The sequence below is a fragment of the Ochlerotatus camptorhynchus genome, unplaced genomic scaffold (assembly GCF_037179485.1).
Source record: "Ochlerotatus camptorhynchus isolate MF236.1 unplaced genomic scaffold, CSIRO-AGI_Acam_v1.1 ptg000490l, whole genome shotgun sequence".
Taxonomy (NCBI): Eukaryota; Metazoa; Arthropoda; class Insecta; order Diptera; family Culicidae; genus Ochlerotatus; species Ochlerotatus camptorhynchus.
Genome location: NW_027040975.1, coordinates 81,287 through 94,787, shown reverse-complemented (window position 1 = coordinate 94,787; position 13,501 = coordinate 81,287). Strand labels below are relative to the sequence as shown.

At 36.9% G+C, this 13,501-nt stretch overlaps 1 long non-coding RNA gene across 1 annotated transcript in view; it reads left to right on the top strand.

The window, feature by feature from the left end:
* Nucleotides 1-13,501, top strand: part of LOC135712513 (uncharacterized) — a 134,414-nt gene that overhangs the window by 80,904 nt on the left and 40,009 nt on the right. Inside the window, exon 3 of the long non-coding RNA XR_010518647.1 lies at nucleotides 2,218-2,346. This is a non-coding gene — a long non-coding RNA (uncharacterized LOC135712513). The remainder of the gene's footprint in view (nucleotides 1-2,217; nucleotides 2,347-13,501) is intronic.

The window sequence follows — 13,501 nt, the reverse complement described above, 5'->3', positions numbered from 1 at the left end:
CCTTGATAGCTAGCTGCTTGCGGGTAGCCTTTCATTGTGTACTGAAGAACAATGTTCAACGCCACGCGCCGAAAGCAAAGCTGCTTCTGCTGCTGATGATGATGACGACTGACCACACACCACCACACGCAATGATTGAATAAACACCGTTCGGCGGGACAGAATGGAATTCGATTTTGAAATGTGTGTTAGGGAAAGCGCTTTTTGCAGGTAATCAGTGATATTTTGATCACCATTGCGGCAGTTGGATATTTGTGTGTTATTTTCAATAGTGACTTTTTAAAAATTGATAAAGTGTGCATTTGTAGAAACATTTCCGATCGATTGACTTGTTAAGAATTAAAATCCATCCGCTATTGACAGAGTTATTAGTGATCAAAACCTTACCACTTTTCGTGACGCAGTCGATTTTGTTTTTTTCTTTGGAAATTGCAGCCAATATGTGTTGTCAAAAGACGTAATTCTACGTCAAAACATAAAGTTGCAAATACCGAAGAAAGAACCACCATGATAGGCCTGCTTTTAATCGAGCCCTTTTCCATTTGGGTCAGTATGGGATAGTCCCATGTACGCAATGGTACAAGTTTTTGGTTTTACCCATTTAAATCATGTGGGCCATGACAGGTACATTAGGGTGCTTCATTTTGAAAAAAAAAAGTGTTTTCAATCATTAAGGCTACTCTTCAGTTTGATGTATTAGCTCAATACATGAGCTTGTGCAAAAAATGACATATTATTATGACGAATTACTATGGTAGATTTTTTAATTTCACTATTATCGCGCTATCTTTGGTTAAAGTTGTCAGAATGCTGTTAAATTTTTGAATGTGGTTTGAAGCCTGTCGTTGTTGTGGTGATGTTGGTTGTTGTTGACAGGCACATATTCAACTACCCTATTATCAATTCTAACACACTTAAAAATAACTAATTTTAGACGTGACGGAATCCATCTTTGACATAAAGGATCAGACGTAAACAAATATTTCATGTAACATTAAGTGCTCCGAGAATGAAAAGTTCGTTACTCGACGAAAAGTACATTTGATTGAGTTGAATTTCGCGTCTGTTATGACTCAATTCTATGTCAAAATTTACGCTCGTATATGTCAGTCTCAGAGCACCTGAAATTACATGATTTTTTCTAAGTGTGTTTTTTGTGTTAAGTCCAAAGTTACAAACTATTTTCGAAACTTATCAAACTTCATCAACCTTTACCACACACTTAGACAAAAATGATTTAAATTTAGGTGCTCTGAGACTGACATATACGAGCGTCAATTTTGACATATAATTATCGGTCTTTTCAGTCTTGGAACACTTAATTTCACATGACATGTTTGTGTACGTCTCATCCTTCATGTCATAGATGGATTCCGTCACGTGTAAGATTAGGTATTTCTAAGTGTGCATTCATTGCACAGACTCAAGGGTTATGTATCTAACTGGAGGGTGGCACTCATGATTTCAAACACATTCTACAGAATGAAGCACCCTGCTGGTATGCTAAAACTGGATCATATTTCACAGCACTATGCATAGGCTTCCATCTCTTTGTTAAGCCCAAACACGAATGACTGTCGATTGTCCTCCTGATGCTTTTATCGTAATGAAAGTGTTTCCAATTTTCACTTCGGCAGACACCACACAGGTTTGTTCCGGAATCTGCAGCAACTTTTGTAAAGAAAGCTGTTCCCGTTCTTCCTTCTCTTGCTTACCCACTACAGAGTAAGGGGAAGCTTTAGAATCTGAAATTTGCTACAGGTACGGCTGACGACGACTCGAACTGACTTCCTTCCTTCCTTGGAAAAAACTTTAAACACAAATTCAATTTGTCCTTCAATTTGTCGAGAAAACGTGTCTTCCATATAGCAAGCATCTTTTAGCCACAGGGCTAAATAATCTCCTATATCTGCATAGGTCGGTACTGGTAGTCCTCGAATCGCACTCGCGATACACTGCTAGAGAGCAAGCAATTTCAGGAAAAACGGCACGTCTCGCATACATTATATGTTCAGGATAACAGTGGAACGGGCCTCCCCGTGATTTGCTTTCAACCAGATTAGTGGGACTATGTTGGTGGTGTTGGTAATGTGAGATTCCCTTCCTTAATGGATTTTTGAACGCCGAATAATTATCATACCACGTCGAGCGCAACGCGCCCGTAAATGCAACAACGGAAATTCAATGTCTTGCCTCTCTTTTTCTCCCTCTGAACAGATATCCACCCGATCGGATGGCATCGCAGCAAGGAATTGCTTGAATTCACTTGTTTTGTGATTCCGCGTTCATCGAAAGCCCGAGGAAGGCAAGGGACGCACGGAGGTCACACCGGAGACATTCCTTAAGGTAAGATAATTTAACGACACGTTTTTTTTCGGTTGGAGGAACATCAAGCTGAAAAAGGGTCATCGAACTCGATGCTGCCCGGGTGCAACTGGTAATTTGTGTCCCTTTTTCCACTTTTGGACAGAAAGTCAATTATCTCATCGTCTCCGGGTCGTATTTTATCTGGGTCCTGTCCTGAACATTTTGTGAATAGCAGCACCTCGAAGCAGTCGGTGCGTCGGATGATGATGGCACAAGAAAAGGGAGAAACTTTTTTTTTTTGTTGTGAAAAGATGTCCCAACTGCTCATGTGAGATGCTGCACAGTACAAATGATTGCATGTGTTTGTCCTGACAGATTGGGGAAGATGGTGGTTGGACAGGCATTACCTCGTTCGTGCAGTCATGGTGCAATGCTTTGCTTCAGGTGGTGCAAGCGAATGGACCACAAAGGAAATATGGAAAGAATCGAACGTTGTGCATTTTAGTATTAACTCATCTTTGGGTCGGACATGGCTGCAGGATGCATTGAACGAGTGGAACAAAAGGTTATTGATTAGTACAGGGCTGACCGATTTAATGGGCACATGAATGCATAATTTTTGATAGTTAGCGAGGAGCTTCGATTGGCTTTAGTCATTCCAAGGTGGAGATATTTCGGTGTAACCGGTTAAATTTTGCACCTTCGATTTCTTATGGAGCTGTACTTGGCATAGCTGGAATTTAAGAAGTAAGATGATATCCTTGTTGAACTTTGTTAAATATGATTTGTTTAACCACTTTTCTTTTCCAGAAGCATGAGCTAAGATTTAAATCTTAACCATAAGTGGTGTGTTGTGATATGATGGCATTGATGGCCTTGAACTAGCACGTAAATCAAGTGTTATTCGCATTGTTATAGAAATTGTGTTGGTTGTAAGTCATGATTGAATCCTTCCATCGAGGTCATTGCATCAAAATGGCTTGTTTGCTGTTTTCCTGCTAATGTTTCAAGTGAGAGATTGACCGATAAATTACAACAACTCGATCGGAAACTCGATTTTAATTGTGAAATATATTCAATATGAGGCTGAGTGGTATAGCGGCGACCGTTTTTACAGTATGAAGAAGAGTACGGATGCAATCCCAGGCTACTTTTTATAATAAAGTTGTATGTGTCGCAGTGCAAGCAAACGATCACATCACTTACCACACGGCACTCATAACTACAAAACCGTAGGTCACTCATAGACTGAGTATAATTTTCCTCACTTTTTCTCAAAAATCTGCTCGAATATAAGAAAAATCGCCAACACTTTTACTCACTCTAGGAATATACTTATAGACTGAGGGAAAATCTTCTCGGTTTTCCTGATACTCGAAAAGTTTTTCCTGAAAAATCAAGGAAACTTTTACTCATTCTATGAGTAACCTATGTTTTCGCAAATTTAAATGATCCAAACTCTAATTTGAGATGGTTTAATCGGTTGTGCTTGTCAAATACTAATCTGCAACCATTTTCACTAACATAGTATTAAGCCAATCAGAATATTCCACAATAGAATCCATTTAAAATCAAGTTGTTTATGCTATGGAATAAAAATTAAATTTACAATACTGCTACGCGTTTAGTTGCTGGCTAAATCATTCAATAATTTATTGAAATCTGTGTTAAGGAATTTTTTTTTAACACTTTATTTGTACCTAATTTAAAATAAATTACATTTCATTTAAACCTAGGTGCTCCAGTTACTACAGTAACTTACCAGATATATATCTAAGTGTTTTTACATGGTTCCTGTCTTGGCTATTCAGTATTTCAAACAGATTTTTTTTTAAACCTGCATGTCAGTATAACAATTGATATCTTAAAACTAAAAACTAGAACTAAATCTTATCTCAGTATAAAGAGAATTAATCGTTGCAATTGAAGATTGCAACGACTTTGGCCTGAAATTATTAATTATTTTGTCGGACATTTGTTCTAAAGTCTCAACATTCGAAATTCTATGTACTTCGGTAGTACTGTACCAGGGAGGCAACTTCAAAATCATCTGCAGAACTTTATTCTGAATCCTTTGAAGTGCTTTTTTCCTGGTAGTGCAACAACTAGAACATATTGGCACAGCGTAAAGCATGGCCGGTCTAAAAACTTGTTTAAATATTAGAAGTTTATTCGTCAGGCAAAGTTTGGATTTCCTGTTTATAAGAGGATACAAACATTTTATATATTTGTTACATTTGGCTTGAATGCCCTCAATGTGATCTTTAAAAGTTAATTTTTGTCAAGTATTAATCTAAGATATTTCACTTGGTTTGACCAGGAAATTGGAACTCCGTTCATAGTGACTATGTGACTACTACTAGGTTTCAAAAAGGAAGCTCTAGGCTTATGTGGAAATATTATAAGTTGAGTTTTGGAAGCGTTGGGAAAAATCTTCCATTTTTTTTATATAAGAAGAGAAAATATCCAATTTTTTCTGCAGTCTGCTACAAATAACACGAAGACCTCTTCCTTTAGCGGAAATGCCTGTGTCATCAGCGAACAAAGATTTGTGGCAGCCCTGAGGCGAATCATGGAGGTCCGAAGTGAAAATGTTATACAATTTAGGCCCAAGAATGCTACCCTGAGGAACTCCTGCTCTAACAGGTTGTCGACTAGATTTGGAATTATGATAATTTACCTGCAGAGTTCTGTGAGTTAAATAATTTTGAACTAATTTCATAATGTAAAGTGGAAAATTAAACCTTTTCAATTTAGCAATCAAACCTTCATGCCAAACACTGTCGAATGCTTTTCTATGTATAGAAGAGCAGCTCCAGTTGAGTGACCTTCAGATTTGTTTGAACGAATTAAATTGGTGACTCTTAAGAGTTGATGAGTAGTTGAATGCCCATGGCGAAATCCAAATTGCTCATCTGCAAAAATTAAGTTCGTATTGATGTGAAGCATCATTCTATTTAAAATTATCTTTACAAAAAGTTTGCTTATTGAAGAAAGCAAACATATTGGACGGTAGCTAGAAGCTTCAGCTGGATTTTTATCCGGCTTCAAAATTGAAACAACTTTTGCATTTTTCCATTTATCAGGAAAGTATGCCAGATGGAAACATCTGTTAAATAATTTTACCAAGAAAGACAAGGTACTCTCTGCGAGTTTTTTGATGAGGATATAGAAAATTCCATCATCACCTGGAGCTTTCATATTTTGAAAATTTTTAGTTATAGACCTTACTTCGTCCAAATCAGTCCCCCAGGAATCATCAAAAATATTTTCCCGAGAGAAAATATTCCGAAAATCCCGAGCAACCTGATTCTCAATAGGACTAGTAAGACCCAAACTGAAATTATGGGAACTCTCGAATTGCTTAGCAAGTTTCTGAGCTTTTTCCAAATTTGTGATCAAAATTTTACCACCTTCTTTAAGCGCTGGAATTGGTTTTTGAGGTTTTTTCAAAATTTTTGTGAGTTTCCAAAAGGGTTTGTAACTCGGGTCTAATTTAGAAATATTATTTTCAAAAGTTTTGTTCCTCAGGGCAGAGAATCGCTTTTTAATTTGTTTTTGCAAATCCCGCCAGATAACTTCATGGCAGGATCGCGTGTTCTTTGAAATTGCCTCCTACGGACATTTTTAAGACGGATCAAGAGCTGAAGATCGTCGTCTATTATAATTGAATCGAATTTAACCTCGCATTTTGGTACTGAGGCAGCTCTTGCTGCAACTATAGAAGTAGTCAGAGATTCAAGAACATAATTAATTTCATCTTTGGTTTGCAAAGGAATGTTTGGATCGAAGTTATATTCCATAAATGTTCGATACTGCTCCCAATCAGCTCTATGGTAATTGAAAGTAGAGCTGTTGGGATTACAAATTATTTCTTGGGATATTTCAAAAGTTACTGGAAGGTGATCAGAACCGAAGTCAACATGGGTAACCAATTGGCTACAAAGTTGACATGAATCAGTTAAGACCAAATCAATAGTTGAGGGATTTCTTGCTGAAGAAAAGCATGTTGGGCTGTTTGGATATTGAATAGTGTAATAACCTGCAGAACAATCATCAAACAGAATATTACCGTTGGAATTGCTTTGAGCATTATTCCATGAGCGGTGTTTTGCATTAAAATCACCAATAATGAAGAATTTAGACCTATGACGGGTAAGTTTCTGGAGGTCACCCTTGAGAAAATTCTTTTTCTGGCCTACGCATTGGAATGGCAAATAGGCAGCTATAAACGTAAGTTGTCCAAATTTTGTTTCAACAGAAACTCCTAAAGTTTCAAAAACTTTGGTTTCAAATGAAGAAAGAATTTAATGTTTGATTCGTCTATGAATAATGATGGCAACACCACCACAGGGTCCATCAAGACGATCATTTCTATAAATGCAATAATTTGCGTCCTTTTTAACCTTATGGTCAGGTTTAAGGAACGTTTCAGTTATAACGGCAATATGCACGTTATGAACTCTCAAAAAGTTAAATAGCTCGTCTTCATTATCTTTAAGAGATCGAGCATTCCAATTTAAAATGTTTAATGCTTTAAAATCCATTACTGAATTTTAAAGTCATGAAAATATTATTAGCAAATTTTACTCCAGTTTGAATAGCATCAAACATGGCGTTAGATTTAAGCATATCAGAAATCATGTCAATTAATGAATTCTGTAAAAATTCTACTTTAGGGGCATTAATGCTTCCTAAGTCAAAATTGTCAAAATTTCCGTTAGAACGTTTATTAGTAGTATAGTATTTTGATTTCTACCCACTGCAATAGCAGCATGCGTAGCTCCATTAACTCGCTGAACATTGTTAGTGGAGTAGGTATAGTTGAACAATTTGAAGCAGGGGTGATATTTGTACCTACGGGTACGAATGTAGAATACGTTCCTCGCTAACCGTTGTTAACAGCAGAGGAATTTGTACCTGGTCGGAAACGTGCAGCGTTTCCTACAAGTCGCTTAGAACGAGATTGTAGGATCGCTTTGCGAGTCTTACATTCCCAAAAATTGGATTTGTGGTTTTCACCACTATTTGAACATTTAAATTTCTTAGGATCTTCCTTCACAGAACAGCCGTCCTTTGCGTGAGAGGAATCACCAAAATTCATGCATTTAGCTGGCATGTATCAATTTTTAGTTCCGTGACCCCATCCCTGGCACTTACGGCACTGGGTGAGGTTTTTAAAATTTCCTCCAGTCTTCCTGAAGTGTTCCCACTTCACTCGGACATGGAGAACATGGCTAACTTTTTCCAAGCCCTTAATGTTGTTTAGTTCACTAGACATGAAGTGAACTAAAAAAACATTAGAAACCCCGTTGCGAGAATTGCCAGGACGGGATTTCATTTTCATTTTGATTACTTGGAGTGGCACAACTCCAAGTAATTTTGCCAGTTCATCTTTGATCTGATCCTGGGATTCACCACTGGGCAGTCGTTTCATGACAACCTTGAACACACGTTCAGTTTTGGTGTCGTAAGTAAAAAATTTGTGCTTCTTCTCAGTAAGATACTTGAGAAGACATTTAAATCCGTCCAAGGTTTCAGCCAATACACGGCATTCACCCCGACGTCCAATTTGTAGTGAAAACTTAACTTTCACGAAGTTCAAAAGTTCCATGCGAAGAGCATGGAAATTGGAAGTGGTTATCACAATAGGGGGAATCTTTTTCTTCTTGGCATTAAGCCGGGAAAGTTTACTAGATTTTTTCTTGGATGATGGATCATTCTCATCATCCGTGAGCAAATCAAATTGATTACTCAAATTAATTTCATCAGAAGGGGGATCAAGAGTTTGCCCCTTTCTTTTGCGTTTAGGCGCCATGGCGGCAGTAAATTTTTATCCAAATCGACTTCCAAGCAGATTACTAGAAGAATCTGAAGGATTGAAGAGGAATTTTCCAAATCGATATCCAAGAAGGATTACCTCGGGCAGGGTCCAAACAAGGATCGAAAACTGATTCCTGTAACATGATAAAGGGATCACAGTTAGTGATGCAACTAAGGCGTCCCGAGTAGCAAACTTTCATCACAATAAGTTACAGCAAGTTGTTTATGACTGAAATAAGTCACATATCATTCAATTAGTTTCCGAAATAGGAGTCAACATCACTTTACATTTGTTTCAAATTTTCACACAAAATACAAGACGACGACAAGAGATAAACAAACAAATTGAATTTGTCTAGCAACGATGGTAACAATCTAACGCTAAATATTTCTTATGTATTTTTAAGTATTTCTAGGTATCTTACATATCAGCAAAAACTTTTTATGTACAACGCAAGAAATACAAAGTTTAGAGTGAGATGCCCCTAGTTGTTAATCATTGCATAAATGAGTAATTCCGAAGTAATTCCTAAAATTATTCAAGTAATCGTAGTAATTTCGGTAATCAAGGGTAATTAAAGTAATTTCAAACTAATAAAGTAATTTTAATTAATTAAAAAAAAAATCAGAGTAATTTCCGGTAATCTGACTGGCACTGACCGGCAATTAACACCCCTCGATGATTAGTGGAGGAGAACACCGATGTTTATTTTTCAACCATTAGATCAGCGTTGCCAGATATACCGATTAGTCCGTATTTATATCTATTTTAAAACTTGATACCGATATACAGATAAGGTTTCTCAAAATTCAGATTTTTGAAATTTTATACCGATTTAACCGATTTTTCTAAATAATCACAATGATTATTGTCTGCCCCGCTGAACTGTCAGATGAAACTATTGTGAGAGTTTTTTATCTCTTTGAATATCTAAAAAATGTTGCATCTATAAATGCGTGATACTCTTTCGACTAATGCTTCCATTTTTCGTTGTGTTTGGCTACCCAGCAATCGATAAACAGCTGATGGCTCATGACGGTATTTCCTGAGAATCGAGAAATACTATTATTCAGTGAACAAGTAAGTCCATCAAGATGTTTATTTAATAACTTCCCGAAGTTGATTTAGTCTTCTTTTTGGAGTTCTTCTAAATTTCCTCAATATTTTTCATAACCCGTAGGTAATTTCTCGACTCCTATCGGAAAGTTATTTCGACTTCCTTTGGCTTCGCTCGAAAGGTTCTCCCGTCTTATTGTGCCGGTTTTTTTTTCAGCTATCCTGTAACCTCAAGGCTGCTTTCAGAGATTTATTGCTTTTTCGTTAGCTTCAGGAAAACTGCAGAAACTTTTAAGAAGTTCTGAATCTTAGTCTAGACTTTTGGGTAAATTCAAAGATCTGTAAGGGAACGATCCGATAAATTAAAGACAGTTTCTTTAAATTCTGTTAAAACTCGAGAACCTGGGAAGTTCAGGAAAGTTCAGAGAGCTCCATTGCACTTAAGAAAACAACAGAAACATTTTGAAATTTTCCTAAGTCCAAAAAACTTTAGGGATATTTTATAATTTTCAGCACAATATCATTTATTTCAGAATTATCGAACATATCAATTAATTTATATTAAACTAGCTGAGTGTGCCCGGTCTTGCTCGGGATTCAATATTAGCTTGAGTTTATGCGCCGATTTAAAAAAAGCATACTATATTGTACGTAGCCCCCCCCCCCCTATTATCTAAGGGGCTACCCTTTATGATTATCTCCTTATACCCCCACACTCGCCCCCACATGCCTAATTTGGTTCCATTTGCTTGATTAGTTCTCGAGTTATGTAGAAATTTCTGTTTCATTTGCATGGAAGCCCCCTCTTACAGAAGGGGGAGGGGTCTCGAACCATCATAAGAACCTTCCACGGCCCCAAAACCCCTGTATACATATTTTCACGCCAATCGGTTCAGTAGTTTCCGAGTCTATAAGGGTCAGACAGACAGACAGACAGACAGACAGACAGACAGACAGACAGACAGAGATTCATTTTTATATATATAGATAGATTACTGAAATGGAGTACCAAGAAATTCAGGGGATATCTGAAAACTTCTGCAGCCTTATTTCGAGAGATAGATAAACATTTTGGGAATGTTAGGGAAGTAAAATGAACATTTGAAAATGTTGAGAACATTTCAAAGGAAGGTCCGTGTACTTTAATGACAGTTTCGACAACTTTTATATATATAAAAAAAAAAAAAACAGTCGGGTGATGAGAGAACTTCAATACTTTTCAGAAGTTCCGAAATGTTCAAGAAATTCCAGAGGCCTTCTTAAAAGATTGAAGATTTGTCGATAATTTCGTCATAATCAGAGAAGCACTAACTATTTCTAAGATGATCCAAAGAGGACTACAAAACAGCACAAAAAACTTCTGGAAAATTGCAGAAACTTTCAAGGAGGATTATGGGATATTCCGAAGTGCATTTCAGGAATATTCCGAAAACTTCAAGGACATTTCGGGGTCGTCAGCTATGTTTTATGACTATCAGGGAACTTTCTGAATCATTAGAACATGTAAGGAACTTCAGGGAATGTTGTTCAAACATCCCCAAGAAATCTCTTTCTTCATGCATTTTTTTTTTCAAATTCTCCTTGAAGTTTCTTTTGACTGGTCCGTAAGCCCTCTATCTTCCAACTTTCTCCAAAAACTTCCTCCAATTTACCTTACGAAGTTTCTTCCAGCATCTCCAGGAAGTTTCAACCGTCTTCTCAGGTTCAATTGAACTACTACCGAAGATATCTATGGAATTCTCGGAGTTACTCTATAAACGATAAGTTCCATGAGTTTTTTTGTCGAGAAAGTTTTTCTAAGATTGTTCTGGCTTCCCATGAAAATGACTACTCCTAGAATTTGTTTTCGATTTCCGAATGGTTTTTGGCTTCTCCTAGATTTGTCATCCGTTTTTTTTTCAAAAGCTTCTTTAAATTTTCGTCAAAAGTTGCTCAATATTTGTCTTGGGAGTTCTTCGGATGATTTTCTAATATTTTCTAGAACTTTATTCAAACTTCCTCCAAAAAAGCTTCTTTATTGTTTCTCTGGAAGTTTTTTGGCTTCCTTTAGAAGCTGATTCAAACATTCCTTGGAAATTTATTCCGGCTTCTTTTGGAAAGTAAATTTTCCATTCTTAGTACAAAAGTTTGAATTTAAGCGTTGAAAAACGACAAAATATTAAATTAATTAAAAAGGGAAATACCGATTTTAAAAGCATTTAATACCGATCAGCTTGAAAACAACCTAACAACGCTGCGTCAGAGTAAACACTTGCTGGATCAGTGTTTGCATGAAGTTACTGCTCCTTTCTTTGGTGAAGGCAGAGGTTCTAAAAATCCTTTGAAAAGTACTCAATGAAGCTGATGCAATGAAGTTTTGCTTTGTGGTATGTAGTATCCATTGTCAAACCTTTAGCAAGAGGCCGAAACAACGGAAAGTTGGGTAAATGGGTAAAATATTGATTGTAAAAATGGTCAAAATGGACAAACAATCTCAATGGATAAGGTCGAAAGGTCAAATAAAACTTAATGTCAAACTAAACAAGATGGATTATTTTCAAGAAAAAGATGATTCAACATTTAGCCATTTGCTCTTTTGTCCTTTAACGACTGGATAATGTAGCATTTTAGAGATACTACTACCTTGAGAAGACCTTTGAAAATAAAGTTTTTAATGAAGTAATGAAATTGGGTTGTTAGCGGAATGCTTTAAATAAAACAGCAAAAAAGGTTATCTTCCATTTAATTCCACTTAATTAATTTTGGTATCCATGACAGATACGTATTTCGACTACAATGTCTTCATCAGTGTCATTCCCACTAAAGAACTTATCAAAATCTAACCCCCTTAAGTACTCATCCCCTAGGTAAAAAAAAGTCGAGATCATAGGTATAAAAATGAAACTACAATGTGTTGAATCGTACTTAAGGGGGTTAGATTTTGATAAGTTCTTTAGTGGGAATGAAGACTGCACATTGTAGTCGAAATACGTATCTGTCATGGATACCAAAATTAATTAAGTGGAATTAAATGGAAGATAACCTTTTTTGCTGTTTTAAAGTTTTTAATAATTCTATATAATTTTGGATGTTGTTTATACCTATATAAGCAATCAAGGTTCATAATTTGGCAAAACTCGAACATCATCCTATTAACTCAAAACTCTTCTTCGCCGTACAACATGCTACCCAAATTAAATAATCACCTGGTTACACCATCGGTAGGTTTTGCAATATTTCCCCGTTCCATAACGGTTCAACCAATTACTTCAGCTCCAATCGAAGACCTTTCACTTCTGCCGCACAGACCCAAGTAGCAGCAGCCAAGCGACAGAAAAAGGAAAAAGATGAGCAGCCAGATTCGAGCGATACCTACCGAATTCAACCGCAGTCAGTCGGCCACCTGAATCGTAATCACCTCCTTGTTTCAACCTTTTCGTGTGTGAATGCACCCCCGTGATGTTGCAATAGGTCGCTACTCTACATGCTCTGCATACCCTACTGCACAAAGGTATGCCACCACACCGTCAGCAGCCAAACGAAAGCGAAAGTGAATCTTCAACATGTGTAGTTTCTTAGCCTCACGTCGTCAGCTCCGTTTTAGTAGTATTAGCTCAGTGCAACTCTTCTTAATCAGCTATTGTTGGCATCGATTTAATGGTGAGTGAACGCGAAACATCATTTTAGCAAATCGTGCCAAACCTACCGGTGTTCATTTCGCAATTTTGTTTTGGCTAAAATGCAAAGGCTTCACACGGATAGCTGCTATTGACACCCGCGTTCGAGAAAAGTGTGCACGTGCGTGAGGTCGGAAACACGTTTTATCACGCGATTTAGAAGGAAAAGCAAAAGTTTGAAAGTGAGTTCAACGCTTTGGCTCTTCGCAAGCCGGGATAAAGGAGTTCCGGCACCAGGTCTCGTAAATGATCCTTTTTAATTGAATTAGAAGGCCTCAAACGGGTAGGAGTTGAACCAAATTAAAATTGCGCAAATTTTAATCAAAAGAAGATTGCTTGAAATTCGAACTGTTAGGTTGCTATCTGAAGAAAAGGTCCTCATCCAGCCAACCAGAATGCTTGTGTATCAAAATGTTCAACTCTTTCTTGTATCTTGTTATTTTCCCTAACTCGATTGTTTTAAAAGTCCCTTCGATTTGTGGCCTTTTCTGGTGTTTTGACGTATTACAGGATAATTCAGCGTTTTCAAAATATTTTTAAAGGGATTTTTTAATCTTTATGAAATGCTTTTTTGGCGATAGTAATTTTTTCCTTGGAAGGTTGATCAGAGTTGAGGTTTCTTACCATTTCGTCGCTTTGAGGTAGTTTTCTAATTAGT